The sequence below is a fragment of the Astatotilapia calliptera genome, chromosome 1 (genome assembly GCF_900246225.1).
Source record: "Astatotilapia calliptera chromosome 1, fAstCal1.2, whole genome shotgun sequence".
NCBI lineage: Eukaryota > Metazoa > Chordata > Actinopteri > Cichliformes > Cichlidae > Astatotilapia > Astatotilapia calliptera.
This window is the reverse complement of record NC_039302.1, coordinates 1,987,045-2,005,099: the sequence shown is the minus strand read 5'-3', so window position 1 is coordinate 2,005,099 and position 18,055 is coordinate 1,987,045.

The window sequence follows — 18,055 nt, the reverse complement described above, 5'->3', positions numbered from 1 at the left end:
GGCTGCTTCAGGCTGTAAACAACCCCGTGACCGTTTTCTAAGGGTTGTAAATATGTGCCCTCACATATGCTTTAGCAAAAAGGAAAGTTTGAAGCCTAATCTTAAAAGTAGAGATAGTGTCTGTCTCCTGAATCCAAACTGGAAGCTGGTTCCACAGAAGAGGGGCCTGAAAACTGAAGGCTCTGCCTCCCATTCTACTTTTAAATACTCTAGGAACAACAAGTAGGCCTGCAGAGCGAGAGCGAAGTGCTCTAATAGGGTGATATGGTACTACAAGGTCATTAAGATAAGATGGGGCCTGATTATTTAACACCTTGTATGTGAGGAGCAGGATTTTGAATTCAATTCTGGATTTAACAGGAAGCCAAAACAGGAGAAATCTGCTCTCTTTCTAGTCCCTGTCAGGACTCTTGCTGCAGCATTTTGGATTAGCTGAAGGCTTTTCAGCGAGTTTTTTGGACATCCTGATAATAATGAATTACAGTCGTCCAGCCTGGAAGTAATAAATGCATGAACTAGTTTTTCAGCGTCACTCTGAGACAGGATATTTCTAATTTTAGAGATGTTGCACAAATGGAAGAAAGCAGTCTTACATATTTGTTTAATATGTGCGTTGAAGGACATGTCCTGGTCAAAAATGACTCCAAGGTTCCTCACAGCGTTACTGGAGGCCAAGGTAATGCCATCCAGAGTAAGAATCTGCTTAGATACCATATTTCTAAGATTTTCAGGGCCGAGTACAATAACCTCAGTTTGATCTGAATTAAGAAGCAGAAAGTTAGCGGCCATCCAGGTCTTTATGTCTTTAAGACATTCCTGCAGTTTAACTCATTGGTGTGTGTTATCTGGCTTCATGGACAGATAGAGCTGGGTGTCATCTGCATAGCAGTGTAAATGTATGCTATGTCTTCTAATGATGCTGCCTAAGGGAAGCATGTATAATGTAAACAGAATTGGTCCTAGCACTGAACCCTGTGGAACTCCATAATTAACCTCAGTGTGTGAAGAGGACTCTCCATTTACATGCACAAACTGGAGTCTATTAGATAGATATGATACAAACCACTGCAGCACAGTACCTGTAATACCTACAGCATGTTCTAATCGCTCTAATAGGATATTATGGTCGACAGTATCGAACGCTGCACTGAGGTCTAGCAGGACAAGCACAGAGATGAGTCCACTGTCAGAGGCCATAAGAAGATCATTTGTAACCTTCACTAAAGCTGTTTCTGTGCTGTGATGAGCTCTGAAACCTGACTGAAACTCTTCAAATAAGCCTCTGCAGATGATCTGTTAGATGTTTGATATGAAAGGAAGGTTGGAGATTGGCCTATAATTAGCTAAGACTGCTGGGTCTAGAGATGCTTTTTGAGTAACAGTTTAACTACAGCCTGTGGTACAAAGCCTATTATTAGAGATAGGTTGATGATATTGAAGATTGATGATGAATTGTGAGATGTTCTGGCTTTACAGAGACCTTTTTTTATATAGAGCAGCAAACTATTTTTCCAGTCTAAATGATGATCTTCTAAATTTATGACATGCCATTTCCTCTCCAGCTTACGACTTATCTGCTTTACGTGTGTGTGTTTGAGAATTATACCAGGGAGTCAAGTACTTCTGAATTGAGGCTCTCTTTTTAACAGGAGCTACAGTATCCAGAGTCATATGTAGTGAAGAGGTAAAATTATTAACAAGATAATCGACCTACTGTTATGAAATCTATTTCTACTGCTGTGTAATCCATTATTGTAAATTTTAATGTTATTAGGAAATGATTAGACAAGAGAAGACTTTCAAGTAACACTGTTAAATGTTCAGTTTCTACGCCATATGTTAAAAGATGATAATATCAATAATAATAATAATAATCAGTTGAATTATACTTATCTAATGAACCTGCTTTGAGATAATGCTGATTTTGTTCTGATCTTTGAGAGACGAGAGGTTGGGGAGAGAACAGACACGTCATATACAATAAGAAACTCTTATCTCTGTGCTCCGTGCTGATATAATCCAACAGGAGAGCAGCATCCCTTGGAAATTCAACCCCTCAGGAATATAGCTGAAATCCAAATCTTCTCAAAATTATAATCCACAGGAAAACAGTGGAAATCCAAATCCTCTTGAATGACTCTAACATGGCGAAAAAAGCCCAACAATATCAAACCAAATTATAAGTCCAGGCTTTGGACAGCTGTTGATCTCTCGCTTTCTCCGGAGCTCATCTTCTGAGATGACGTCTGGCTGCTGCTATAACACAGTTTCCCGTGTGAGATCAATAAAGTATCTATCTATCTATCTATCTATCTATCTATCTATCTATCTATCTATCTATCTATCTATCTATCTATCTATCTATCTATCTATCTATCTATCTATCTATCTATCTAATCATTCTAGATGTATAGAAATCCACATGTCTGCTGGCAGATTTACAGCTGCAGCCTTCTGGACGTCTTCCTTTGTTGTTTAATGCTTATACCAACACCAGCATCATATATATACAACACATGCCTGTCTTGTTGGAGGAGTCTAGGCTCATTTTTGACCACTGTGAAAAGTTCAGAATCTTTAACAGTCATGTGAAGTCTCATCACGTTTCCTGGTGCCTACACAGATGCAACATTATTTCAACAAGTACACTGCCACAGTGAGGGGCATTGTTTTAACGAGTGGAGGGGTACATTCAATTCAATTCAACTCAATTTCAATTTTATTTATATAGCGCCAAATCTCAACAACAGTCGCCTCAAGGTGCTTTATATTGCACTGTAGATCGTACTATAATAGATACAGAGAAAAACCCAACAATCATATGACCCCCTATGAGCAAACCCTTTGGTGACAGTGGGAAGGAAAAACTCCCTTTTAACAGGAAGAAACCTCCGGCAGAACCAGGCTCAGGGAGGGGCGGGGCCATCTGCTGTGATTGGCTGGGGTGAGAGAAGGAAGACAGGATAAAGACATGCTGTGGAAGAGAGACAGAGGTTAATAACAAGTATGATTCAATACAGAGAGGTCTGTGAACACATAGTGAGTGGCATGTGAGGTGGCTGTTATTCATTCTAAGGCCATGCACAGTAGTGCTCCAACATACAAGTTGTTCTTGTTACTGTAACATAGCTCTCTCTGTGACATTTTACTTTCATCAGTAGCGTTGTTAGCATAATGTCTATAGCAGTTCTTTTGTATGACATGTACAAGTAGTAGTATGTTTTGTGAATATTATCGAGGTTTGACAGAAAAAAAAGCTTCTTTTCTCTTAAAAAAAAGTTGAGAGCACTGCTTGGATTTGCAAAATTGCATCTGAATAAACCATTAGACTTAGGGTTGCCAACTCCCTGAAAAATAAATAAGGGACACCTCGTGGCCAGGGCCGGGCGACCCAGTTGTCTTCACCCTTCCCAGTGTGGTGAATTTTCTAGCTCTTTTTTTGTGTGTGAAATTATTTTTTTAACCATTTGACTTGAGGTTGATTTAAGTAGATGCATATTCTATTCTTTGTGATATGAACACATGTGAAACAAATGATCATTTAGCCATTTATTTTTAGCTCAAAATGACAACATTAACACAGTAAAACAGGTCTCTTTCTTAAACAGAAGCCTGTCATGCTTAACTTTTGAGAATATAAGTAAATCTTTCTTTAAAAGCACTCTGTCCTGCTTAACTTAAAATAATAGAAAGCAATACAACAAAAATATTCTTGTAACAGTGCACATTTAGTGCATTTAGTACAATTGGCTTCAGTTGAAATATTATTTCAGCTTTTCTAATGCTAATCAGCTGCTCCTGTTTGTAAACCCGCTTGTTCCCATGATTACGCATCATAACTCATCATCATTATTCATCTATGTATTACTTTTATGTATTAGTCATCTATTTGTTGTAATCATCTATCCTTGCAGATGTTTATTACACAAAATAAATTATATTATCACACTTCTGGCCACATAGCGCTGATATTCATTGCACATGCCCATATTAACTTTTTCCAGCCAGGTGTTTTCCTTTTCCCATTCTTCCCTTTCTCTGAGGGGAACAAACATTGCTGCTCTAACGCTGGGCTCACACTGTGCGATTTTAGGCCCTTTTTGAGTGGTCGGACCGATTTTGGCCTTCATCGTGCGTCGTGTAGTATACGTGGGGTAACGAGAAGCGATTAACAACTCGAGCAGCTCCCGATCATCAATCGCTCGTGAGGGTGTCACCACAGCCGCTCACACTGCTCGCGCGCAAACACGTAAACGTTGGTGTAAAAGACGGAGCAGCACGGCTGTGCAGCGTGTGATCTGGACACAAGCGATGGAGGCACAACTTGTAGAACTTCGGAAAGCTCATCCGAGCCTTTTCGATGTGGCATCACAAAATGATAATTAGACTTCTGGACCAATGTCCTTTGTGTGGGCCACACCAAAGTTGAGGTGTTTTTGGTGAAAGCCAAACTAAGCACATACTAACTGTCGAGCACAGTGGTGGAGTTGTGAGGATTTGGCTTGTTTTGTAACCACAGGATCTGGACACCTTGCAGTAATCATGTTGACCAAGGCCTTGTCTCGTTCTAAAGCTTGGCTGAAATTGGGTCACGCAGCAGGACAGTGATTCCAGGCACACTAGCAAATCAATGACTCAAAGTCCAGACTGCCACTTGGCTGACATGCAAAGAATCGTACATGAAAAATGCTTTCAAACTTCAACGAGCTCAAGCAACATTGTAAAGAAGAGGATCCAAAAGTCCTCCACAGTGATGTGACAGACTGAAATTGCTGACAAAGGTAGTTCTAAAAACTTTTGGTGTACAGCTGTCCCTCGCTATAACGCAGTTCACCTTTCTTGGCCTCGCCGTTTCACAGATTTTTGTGTGTGCAATTTTGCATGCTTTTTTTAAAAACAGCGCATTGTGTTCTGTGATCTGATCAGCTGTAGAGCATTGTCAATTAGTCTCCTCCGTGCCGTGTCTCCTGTTCAGTACACACTGTTCCAAAAAATAGTAATGTCAAAGTATCGCACTGTATATTTTACAGTTTTGTACTGTCTTTCTAGAATATCATTAAATTTACATAAGTAGGCTGTGATTTTACATGTCAAAGGTAAAATAACATAACATCACTGTATATATACTAAAACACAATTTACTTGTTTTTTAAATATATTTTTTTGTACATATGCATATTTAGATGTATGTATCATAATTTCACAAATATTTGTCTGTTATGTGAGAGAATGATCTGTTAAATTCAAATGTAATACTATGGAAAATTAATGAGAATAATCAATAATTAAAGGAGTATTTGAATTATAATTTTGCTGAAAATTTCACGTCATCTAGGTCTGATTCAATAATTCAGAGGTAACAAGTATATTAAATATAATTAATAGGAATAAAAACTAACAAAAACATGTAAAACATTGCACGGCCACACTGTGCTAATTATATATTTCAAAAAATAAATGTAGAGGTAGGAATTGCAATTAATATAAATCTCAAAGTATTCACAACATTCCTGAACAGAAATAGGCCTCTGCACCTGGGGTGAGGGTGTGGCCATGAAAACAATGTGACATGCCATTGGATGTTGGGACACATAATAACATGACGCTAAGCATCGGCCAATGAATGTGAACTAACAACCACAAGGTTGCGGGTATGGCTGCACTGTAGGAAAAAATCCTAATATAAAAGTATTTTACTGTATTTTACAGTTTTGTTCTGTTCTTCTAGACCAGGGTCAGCAACCTTTTACACCCAAAGAGCCAGTTGGACTCGGTTTCCACGCAAAAGAAAACACTGGGAGCCGCAAATACTTTTTGACATCTAAAATGAAGATAACACTGAATATATTGTTTTTTACGTTTATGCTTTGTGTGAACAACTAAGGTGTGTTGCTTATGAAATCCTTGAAGTGCTACAGAGAAAATTACATTTTATTTATGTAATGAACACATTTTGAACTCTTAAAGAAATATAACAAACGCAAAGACACCCAGCTGAACTAAAATGATCCGTGTAGCAAACAAAACTGCTGTGAGCCGCCACCCTCATATCGCCTTTGGGCTTTTGGAGCCTTGACCTGACTTTTAAAAAATAATTGGAAAAAAAGCTCTATGCTGCTAAAAGATGAAAAATAGATATTTACAAAATTCTGCATAAATATGTATTTTACCTGGTTAATGTATGTGGCGGGGCGTGGTCTGCAGCGCCGCTGCAGGGGAGGCGGACGCACCTGAGCGGGACCCGCAATCACGCCTCGCCACTTTTACGTCTGTGCTCTCTATGCTGTTGTTGGTTTGTGTCTGGCTGCTCCTGAACCTCTGCGCACAGCGTCTGCAGGTCGGGGCTGTACGAAGTCACTTTCATCTTTACAGGACTGTAAGCTGTCGTCTGTGAGGCGTGAGCGTGTTTGTCTTTAACATAGTTCACGGTGGAGCTGCTGACATAATGTGGATCCGAAGATCCATAACTGGCCTACCTGGGGTCGAAAGTCTTGATAAATTCACGGCGTTTCGTACACCGGCTGTGTGACGCTTATTTTGAGCGATGAAAAAATAATAGAATATAATTTTATTTTTATATTTCAATATCACAATAATCTTCCAGTTTAGAACTACAAGTTAAAAAGAACTAACATAAATAAAATACACTTCAGCTAAATACTTCTAATTTAATTTCCCAAACCACGCGGAGCCGCACTATAAGCACTAAAGAGCCGCAGGTTGCCGACCCCTGACCTAGAATATCATTAAAGTTACGTAAATAGACTGATTTCACATTTCAAATGTAAATTAACGTTAAATCACTGTAATGTAATAAACATAAATTTCATGATTATTAAATGTATCTGTCTGTGCATATGCATATTTAGATTGTTAAAATACATTCACAAATGTATCATAATTTCACAAATATCTGTCCTTATTTCAAATATCGAACTGTTGAATTCAAATGTAATGCTATGGAAAAGTATATAACATGATTCCTATAAGCTTGTGTTACATCACATCAGTATTATTATCATTGCTATTTAGGGCGATCGTGGCTCAAGAGTTGGCAGTTCGCCTTATGATCAGAAGGCTGCCTGTTTGCGCCCCGGCTCGGACGCTCTCGGTCGTTGTGTCCGTGGTGAAGACTCTTCACCTACTGGTGAGGGGCCGATGGTGCGATATGGCAGCCTCGCCTCTGTCCCAGGGCATGCAATCCATTATTATTTAAACCAACTGTTAACTGTATATTTCTGTACATTTACGTATTCACCTTGTTTATAGGTAATTTCATTGTTTGATCACGTTAAAATGTTCCTAATTTAATGTCTAAACGCACTTGGAAAAGGCAGAATCCCATGTAAAATTAGTGCAACAAACTGTATTTTCATTACTGAAAATTACTGTATTTTCATGGGAAAGTTATTTTCTGTTATTTTACGGTAGTATTTTGGTGCCCCAGCTGCCGGAATATTACCGTTTTTTTTAAGATCTTTTTTTTAACAGTGCAGAACGCGTTCAGTTTGTCAAATTTACCTAAATCTTCGATCACTAGCAGTGTGACTCTGAAGTGCTGTACTGTATGTTTGTAAGTTTTCTTCCCAACAAACACAACAATGTGGTTTAAACTTTTTGCACCGTCAAAGGCAGCTGCGTTAGCACCCAAAAGGCAGAGGAAGATGCTAACGATCGCACAAAGTTGGACTTCTGGACATGCTAAAGGAAGGTAGAGGTTACCGCATTTGTCAGATTATAAGGCGCATCAAGTGAAACAAAGTCAAACTTTTTAGTCAAACCACATTGATTCATTAATGTTGAATTGTCTCACAGCTGCTCTGTTCCCATGTTCTGCACCTGAAAACAGGGTTTGATCTTTGGTTTCATTCTATAATACTGGACTTATTTTTCTATGAAGGTGTTTAAACAAGAGAGAAAAGTATGAAAATGTTCATGCCTGTATGAGAAAAGTGTATAAAGTGTGTAGTGAGGGGTTTTCCAGCCTTAAAACATCTAGAATCATTGTAAAAATAAAGTTGGCTACTTCGCGGGTTTTACCTATCGCTGGTTATTTTTAAAACGTAACTCTGTTTTTTACAGGGCTCTCAACACTTTCTTTTTCACTGTATGTATGTTTTGAAATAACATCAGTGTACTGTAAAACATGCTGGGTCTCATGTAATCAGTGTTAAATTGTTGACACTTGTAGTTGCCTGCTCTCTTCTATCTAGAGGTCTTACTGCTCCCTCTGGTTTTCCGTGCACGCATGTGGAAAGACATGGTGCTGTGCTCTACCATAGCAGAAACATCTAAATATAAATTAAATAGGCTGGAAATGAATAACTCTTCTATAGTTGACTATAGTGATCTTAACTGATGATTATTTTTTATTCATATTTAGCTTCTTTTTTGACGTTTGTTTTAACAGCCTGCAGCTACATATGTGATCTGGATGAAAGGCAGACTATATCTCTCACTACATATGGGTGGTGCTGAAACTTGAAGCTGCGCTTTCAAATACTGGATAATCTTTCCAAAAAATTAAGACAAAGCCAAATTTTAACATGAGGTCAAAGACAAGTACTTTGTAAACTCCTGCCATATGCTTTGACAGCAGAGCCATTCAGAAAGTTTAAACTGAGATAGAGCTGAAAACTCTGCAGTGATTCTGTGAGTAAATTCAGCGATACGCACATTATTATGCAGAAAGTGCATTTCCCATTAAAGAAATCCCACAGTCTGTCTGAACTTGACCTAACTCTTGTCTTTCCATCACAGGACACACGCACACAAAATAACTTCAGGGTTTTCTTTAATCCCAGTGCCCTCCATTCATTTCTGTGACGATCAATTATTAGCCAGTTTATCTCAAGTGGACCGTCCTTCGCAGGGCTGTGTGTGACTTTTTACAAATAGTGCTGATATGCCTTCTTATGTGTGCAGCTCACCCAGAGGAATATCACCACTAGACTGCAGTCTCTTGGCTTAACTCCTTTTACTGTCTGTCAATAGGCAGAAAGGAGTGGACCACCTCTGAACACCGAACTTCATAGCACAGGTCTGGGCGGGTGCTTAGAGGGAATTACAAAGTTTAGCAAAATTGTGCTGATAGGGAAAAACTACAACTCATGGAAAGTGTAGACCTGGCCAATTGGCCTTTAAATTTTTGGACAAACACCTGACCCTTTCTGATATTGCACCTTGAAATAATGGTGATATTAAATCAGATATTTCAAGCGTTTGCTTTGCCCTCTATGATGAATGGGACAACTTTTCATGGTGTATTGTCGTTATGCTGCCAGCCTGCCTGGCAGCATAAACACCTGAGATTATGAATATGATAACTCAAGAACATGACAGCATAGAGTTTTCAAATTGATATCACAGGTGCATCTACTAAAACTGAATTTGAATCTTTACCTAAGAGGTCAAGTTTTCTTAAAATCTTGTAAATGCAATAACTTGTTAATGAGGGAACGTAGGATCTTGAAATTGATACATAGGTGCATCTAATACAGAGGGTTTACAACATGTTGCAAACCACTGATTTTGCACAAACCAGCAAGAAAAGATTTGACATTGGCCCGGCACAAAAACAGGATCTGTCTGTAAAAGCTTGAAAGGTTTTAAACGAATTCTGCTTCATACATTTTCTTTGGGCAGCATTTGAACAACAAGTAACAATGAAAATGGTAAACAAAATGATCTTCACATCCAGCTGTGAACTACAATCATGAAACCAAAACCCAGGATTAAACCTGGAATTGGCTCAGGAATCCTAAATCCTTCTTCATACTACAGGCCTCGGTGTTTTGAAGCCAACAGGAAATACTTGAAAGATATTTGTCATCAGTTTATTGCTGTTTACTGGGAGAGAGAACAGTTGAACCCATGTAGCTCTTTTTAGTGCAGTGGGGTTTCCTTGAGAATCTCTATATTTTGCTGCTGCTGTCGTGCTCCCCCCAAAACCTTCTTCCACTTTGTTTCCAAATGTTTGGTCTTTTAAAGGTTCTTGAACAGAGCTTTCTCTAGCCCACTTTGCCATAAGGCAGGAGCAGCAAATGCTTTCCCCCTCCACTCTGCCAAAGTGCTGTTGCTTACTGAGAGCAGCCACAGGGTGTTCCTTGCCTACTAGATCCCTTTGCACTCACACTCAGATTTTGAGGATAGCTTGCTCAAGGCAGACTTTAACATATTCTTCACATTTTTATTGTAGCCCTTACAGTACTGTGAGGATACTGGGGCCTTTTTGTTGTAATAGAGGCTTATTACCTTTTAATTATAAAGTAATATTTATGTAACATAAATGTAACCATCTTATGTGAACAGTTGTTATAGGATGGACATGATAAACATATGTTTACAGGTAGTAAGCTTTAAAATTTAAAGTTATATCCACAGTTAGACCTTCTGACAAAGAAGGATATTTTAGGTTGGTTCAATTCCAGTGTAATCATATCCTAATATGCTTAAGCATCAAACAATATTAGATTATTATTATGAGGTTACTGTCACAAGCCAGTATATTCAAAATGTGTAGATATGAGCATTTTATCGCTTGGATGTTAACACCAGTTACCAGTAAATTACCTGTACTATGCAAATAGCTGACCCTGCACAGGTCACCAATCTGCCGCAGGACCAGTGCATACAGACTGTCAACAATTCATGCTCATATGCACACCTATATGCAATTTAGAACCAAAACTTATCCTAAAGTCATGCTTGTTTGTGGACTGTGGGAGGAAAAGAAAACCCACGGGGAAAACATGCAAATCCCGCAGACTGGATTAGACTAGATTACTGTACAGGGACAGGGTTAACCACTGCACCACCCTGCCACCCCCGAATTAATTGTATTTTACTCTGATATCACTAGTTGAATCAGTGGTAATAACTTTCTATAACCCGATTATTGCCCTGTCCCCATCTTATTCCAATTTTATTACTGCACTAAATTTGGTTTGGGGCAGTAGTTGCACATGGGGAAAGCATGCAGCAGGCAGCGGACATTATTATTCTCTGAATAATTACCTGTGCTGGTCTTACACTGGTTCAGTCAGACATTTCAAAGATTCAATGCCAGGAATCTGCAAGAGTAAAGACAAAACTTTAGGGCTGGAGTGCATGTGCCAAAACACATAATTTTACCAACCCTCAGTCAAGTCAATGTAATGAGGGTGATGTAGGTGCAGACCACAGGAGGATCATGCAGACCACTCTCTTTGTGTCGGTCACTAACCAAAAACGAGTCTCTACCCAGCTCCGTTCAGTCGACCACGAGCCAGAAGATAATAATCAACGTGTAAATTAGCACATAAAACAAAGACATTGTGTCACAGTTAATTTTCAGATGATGTTTGCCTTCACAACAAAACTAAGACATGTCGAGGATAGACCAATTACAAAACTGCCATCCTTCATCACTAATGAAATTCTGATTAGGGTAGAAATATGACACCTGTTAAGTTTAGACATGCTGAACTCCTTTAGTGTTGCCTTTGGGACTGTTGATCCAAGATCTGAAACAACAGAGCATGGGTCCAAAAATGCCTCGTATCCAACCATATAACATTTTACCTGCTATTTTATTCTCATACTGGCAATAAAGCCAACACTTGGAGATGGCTAATTCTGCAAGTTTATGGTTTGGGTTTCCAAAAAAATTCTTTCTTACCATTTTGCCCTGCAAATACAATAAATTGTATGATGATTAAAACAAATGAGGAAAATTATTTCTTAGATTTTTTTATACTGTCTTCCATGTCTCCTCCCTTAGTTCTTTAGACCTGAGCTGACCGCTGTCATGTGTTGGGGTCTGGCTGTTTGCAAATGTAGCAAACTGTAAAACCAAAAGCAAGCAACCAAAACAATAAACAGAGCACCGAGTCCTGCGATGGAAAGCTAACGTAAGCAACAAAAACAACAACACTGAGATGAGTTTATTTTATGCTAGGTCAGCCCAAACACAACCCAGTGCATGAGGTCAAATTAGTGATTATTTATTATTATTTATTATTATTTATATAGCGCCAAATCACAACAAAAGTCGCCTCAAGGCGCTTCATAGATACAGAGAAAAGCCCAACAATCATATGACCCCCTATGAGCAGCACTTTGGCGACAGTGGGAAGGAAAAACTCTCTTTTAACAGGAAGAAACCTCCGGCAGAACCAGGCTCAGGGAGGGGCAGATTTACTGCAGATGTTGAAACGGTTTTATTTTTATAAAGCTGCAATCGTTTAAAGGTCCATAACATATGATTCCTTATTCTATATCCTTTTTATGCATGGCATCCTCTGCAGTGAATGTTTATTCAAATTTCTACCAAAACTGCATTATTGAAAAAAGTAGCCAGGGGTAATTCCTAAACCTACAACATAAGCAGCAGGGAGGATTTGGGGTCACGTGATCTAAACGCTTTAGCAAAAAAAAGAAAGTTTTAAGCCTAATCTTAAATGTAGAGGGGGTGTCTATCTCCTGAATCCAAACTGGGAGCAGGCTCCATAGAAGAGCTGCCTGAAAGCCTCTGCTGGCCTTTCTACTTTTAAATAGCCTAGAAACCACGAGCAAACCAACCGTCCAAGAGTGAACTGCTCTATTGGGCTGATACAGTACTATGAGGTCGGTAATATAAGACATCGTCTGATTGTTTTGTAGACCTTGTATGTGAGGAGCAGAATTTTGAATTCAATTCTGGCCAATGAAGGGAAGCCAATACAGGAGAAATCTGCTCTCTCTTTCTAGTCCCTGTCAGGACTCTTGCTGCAGCATTTTGGATCAGCTGAAGGCTTTTCAGGGAGTTTTTTGGACTTCCTGATAATAATGAATTACAGTCGTCCAGCCTGGAAGTAATAAATGCATGAACTAGTTTTTCAGCGTCACTCTCAGACAGGATATTTCTAATTTTAGAGATTTGTGCAAATGCAAGAAAGCAGTCTTACATATTTGTTTAATATGTGCATTGAAGGACATGTCCTGGTCAAAAATGACTCCAAGGTTCCTCACAGCGTTACTGGAGGCCAAGGTAATGACATCCAGAGTAAGAATCTGCTTAGATACCATATTTCTAAGATTTTCAGGGCCGAGTACAATAACCTCAGTTTGATCTGAATTAAGAAGCAGAAAGTTAGCGGCCATCCAGGTCTTTATGTCTTTAAGACATTCCTGCAGTTTAACTCATTGGTGTGTGTTATCTGGCTTCATGGACAGATAGAGCTGGGTGTCATCAGCATAGCAGTGTAAATGTATGCTATGTCTTCTAATGATGCTGCCTAAGGGAAGCATGTATAATGTAAACAGAATTGGTCCTAGCACTGAACCCTGTGGAACTCCATAATTAACCTCAGTGTGTGAAGAGGACTCTCCATTTACATGCACAAACTGGAGTCTATTAGATAGATACAGTGGGGCAAAAAAGTATTTAGTCAGCCACCGATTGTGCAAGTTCCCCCACCTAAAATGATGACAGAGGTCAGTAATTTGCACCAGAGGTACACTTCAACTGTGAGAGACAGAATGTGAAAAAAAAATCCATGAATCCACATGGTAGGATTTGTAAAGAATTTATTCGTAAATTAGGGTGGAAAATAAGTATTTGGTCACCTCAAACAAGGAAAATCTCTGGCTCCCACAGACCTGTAACGTCTTCTGTAAGAAGCTTTTCTGTCCCCCACTCGTTACCTGTATGAATGGCACCTGTTTGAACTCATCATCTGTATAAAAGACACCTGTCCACAGCCTCAAACAGTCAGACTCCAAACTCCGCCATGGCCAAGACCAAAGAGCTTTCGAAGGACACCAGGAAAAGTATTGTAGACCTGCACCAGACTGGGAAGAGTGAATCTACAATAGGCAAGCAGCTTGGTGTGAAAAAATCAACTGTGGGAGCAATCATCAGAAAATGGAAGACATACAAGACCACTGATAATCTCCCTCGATCTGGGGCTCCACGCAAGATCTCATCCCGTGGGGTCAAAATGATCATGAGAACGGTGAGCAAAGATCCCAGAACCACACGGGGGGACCTGGTGAATGACCTGCAGAGAGCTGGGACCAAAGTAACAAAGGTCACCATCAGTAACACACTACAACGGCAGGGAATCAAATCCCGCATTGCCAGACGTGTTCCGCTGCTGAAGCCAGTGCATGTCCAGGCCCGTCTGAAGTTTGCCAGAGAGCACATGGATGATACAGCAGAGGATTGGGAGAATGTCATGTGGTCAGATGAAACCAAAGTAGAACTTTTTGGTATAAACTCAACTCGTCGTGTTTGGAGGAAGAAGAATACTGAGTTGCATCCCAAGAACACCATACCTACTGTGAAGCATGGGGGTGGAAACATCATGCTATGGGGCTGTTTTTCTGCCAAGGGGACAGGACGACTGATCCGTGTTAAGGACAGAATGAATGGGGCCATGTATCGTGAGATTTTGAGCCAAAACCTCCTTCCATCAGTGAGAACTTTGAAGATGAAACGAGGCTGGGTCTTCCAACATGACAATGATCCAAAACACACCGCCCGGGCAACAAAGGAGTGGCTCCGTAAGAAGCATTTGAAAGTCCTGGAGTGGCCTAGCCAGTCTCCAGACCTCAACCCCATAGAAAATCTGTGGCGGGAGTTGAAAGTCCGTGTTGCTCGGCGACAGCCCCAAAACATCACTGCTCTCGAGAAGATCTGCATGGAGGAATGGGCCAAAATACCAGCTACTGTGTGTGCAAACCTGGTAAAGACCTATAGTAAACGTTTGACCTCTGTTATTGCTAACAAAGGTTATGTTACAAAGTATTGAGTTGTATTTTTGTTATTGACCAAATACTTATTTTCCACCCTGATTTACGAATAAATTCTTTACAAATCCTACCATGTGGATTCATGGATTTTTTTTTTCACATTCTGTCTCTCACAGTTGAAGTGTACCTCTGGTGCAAATTACTGACCTCTGTCATCATTTTAGGTGGGGGAACTTGCACAATCGGTGGCTGACTAAATACTTTTTTGCCCCACTGTATGATACAAACCACTGCAGCGCAGTACCTGTAATACCTACAGCATGTTCTAATCGCTCTAATAGGATATTATGGTCGACAGTATCGAACGCTGCACTGAGGTCTAGCAGGACAAGCACAGAGATGAGTCCACTGTCAGAGGCCATAAGAAGATCATTTGTAACCTTCACTAAAGCTGTTTCTGTGCTGTGATGAGCTCTGAAACCTGACTGAAACTCTTCAAATAAGCCTCTGCAGATGATCTGTTAGCTGTTTGACAACTACTCTTTGAAGGATGTTTGATATGAAAGGAAGGTTGGAGATTGGCCTATAATTAGCTAAGACTGCTGGGTGAAGTGATGGCTTTTTAATTACTGCTACCCTAAAGGTATGTGGTACACATACCTTTAGGGTACCGTAGCATATTAAGAAAGATACGCTGACGATATTTAAAACTGAAGCATTAATTAATGTTGGGAGCTCTTCGACCGATCTGTAGGAATCAGGTCTAAAAGACCACATAAATACTCAAAATGAATTTCATCAATTGATTACTGGTGTAATGCTAAATGAGTGTATTGTGATTGTGCCTTTTGTGATGACTTGTTGGGCAAGATTTGTGTCTAAAAGTGCTAAATTTGACCTCTAGGCCATGTTAGGTTATAATCAGCTGGGGAAGTTCCAAAGTGGTATTCTACAAGAACTCAAAGTCAAATAGCTTTACGATATACTATGCAGCTTTACATAAAATCTATATGATAAGATACATTCCTGATTGAACCTTTAAAGCTTTGTGCTTAATCAGCACCATACTTATGCTTCTAATCAATGTTAACGTTGGTAGGGTGGGGACCAGCCTGTCTGACTGATTAGAGAGAGTGAGCTGTGTGATCTATGGGTCTCTGGGTTTCACAAATACCTCACAGTGGCTCAGTTGCCTGACAGGCTTCACTCATGATTCACACAGCTGGCATTGCAGCACTCCTGTGGGAAAAGTTCCTGCTGGGATGTCAAGTGTTTGCATCAGTTGTTTGTACTTGCAGACCTTGATGAAAGCCTTCATCGCCTTCACCTCCTTCTCTATAGCTTTTGACATAAATACCTTTTAAGTCTGGGATGCGTGCTCTGATTTAAATACAGTAGCATAACAAAGAAGGTGGAACTTGCAGTGTAGAGCGCTTGCGCTGATGGTCTCTGAGATTTTATCACTTTATGTTCTGGGCCATATGCGATAGACACAGGTGATATCAGTCACTGTTGCCAGCCTTTGCCAAATGTGTCGTTCTGATTTAAGTTGCCCACGCCTCTTTCAGTCCACTTCAGTAATTTTGGTCAAGAGAGAGTCTCCATAACAGAAAAGCAGAAACTGGGGCACTCCTTATTGTGTATGTGTGAGACTAAGACCACATCAACTATTTATGATCTGCAGACCGCAACCTCATTCAGGCATACGTTCAAAAGAAAAGTAAGCAGCAGTCATTATACAGCTTGTGCTCATTATACAGTATTGTACATTGATCCTGTTTTCATTTGCGAGATGTGTACTAGTTTGTATATAAATTAACACTGCGAGATACTTGGAAAGATTGGATGTTTTCATTAATGCATCATACTGATCATGCTCAATATGTCATCTGCAGAAGCAGGTCAATTATTGAGGGGATTTTTTTCTCTCGTCATGATGGATTGGGGTGATGGTACAAACTGTCTGTTTGCACTTCAGTTTGAGTTTTCTTATATTTCTCTTGCTTTAACCTGTAAAAATTAGATTGTTTGGAACAGCATAGAAATGATCTGTGCTGCCTCTCCAGTTGGAAACATATTATATGAGTGATTTATTTGCAATATACCTGCAGACCTCAAATTTGTAAAAGCAGGATATAAAACATGAGGCCAAAGGATGCAAATGTGTGAACATTTTAAATTGTAGGTAACTGTGACATATGATGTGAAGGCAGTGGTGGTAATCACATCACACTGAGTGAGTACAGGATGGGCAAAGCTGATTTGCTCAGCTGATTAAATGTTGGAAGTTCAAGGACTTAAAAGACCTTCAAGTGTTCACAAAGTTTGCTGCAAAATGGACAGAGCTGGACACGCTGCACTTCAGATTTGTAATAATTCACCCTGTGTGACACTCACAAACCGACTTCAGATGCAAAAGTTATTCATGAGAAGAAAACATTGCTTTAAGACTGGTTCAAGACAAAACAATACGTTTGAATGGAAAAACTGAAAGACTGGCCCAAATTCGTTGTGTTGACATGCAGAACTGTGACCAACCTGAGTGTCGGTAAAATCACCGGAAAAAGCATCAAACTGGGAGCAGAAGAAGGAGATGGCACTGTGTCATGATGATACTGTAGCTTCCCACAGGAACCATTACTGGTGTACAGCACTTGCCATCAGTTGTACAAACACTGTTATGTTGAATGGGCTTAATTGAGCATATGAACAGAAGATAAGCTGCAAAAATCATCTATAAATATCCACCTTCAGTCAGAGCCTCTTTCATCGTGCAGAGCTACACTTGCTTTAAAACACTAAAGCATTTAGACATCTCTTAGTATTTTGGTTAAAACTAGACAATGTTTTAATGCTTTAATGTGTTTTGGTACATTTAAATATTGAGGCTTTGTCTGTGCAGGCTGTTTTACAGAATGTGGGTCTGTTTGTCCTTCTCAGCGCACTGTTGTCTCGTGGGGATACTCTTTTTCCAAATGGTAGAAAATCTGTACCCCACTTAAGGCTGGTGTAAACAGTGACTTCTCTATGCATTTTTTAGATATTTACATATATATGAAATTTTGCTAAATAGACTGGTTCTTTTATAGCGCTTTCTACTCTATCAAAGCGCTTTACACAACTTGTTCATTCAACAATTTGCACAAGCATTTTTTGTGCTTCCTATCTAACATTCACACACATTTATACTCCGATGGATGCATCAGAGAGCAACTTTGGGTTAGTATCTTGGCCAAGGATATTTGGCATGCAGACTGGAGCAAACTGGGATTGAACCACCAACCTTCTGGTTACCTTCTGGTTAGTAGGTGACCTGTGATCTGCAGTTTAATTTTAACAC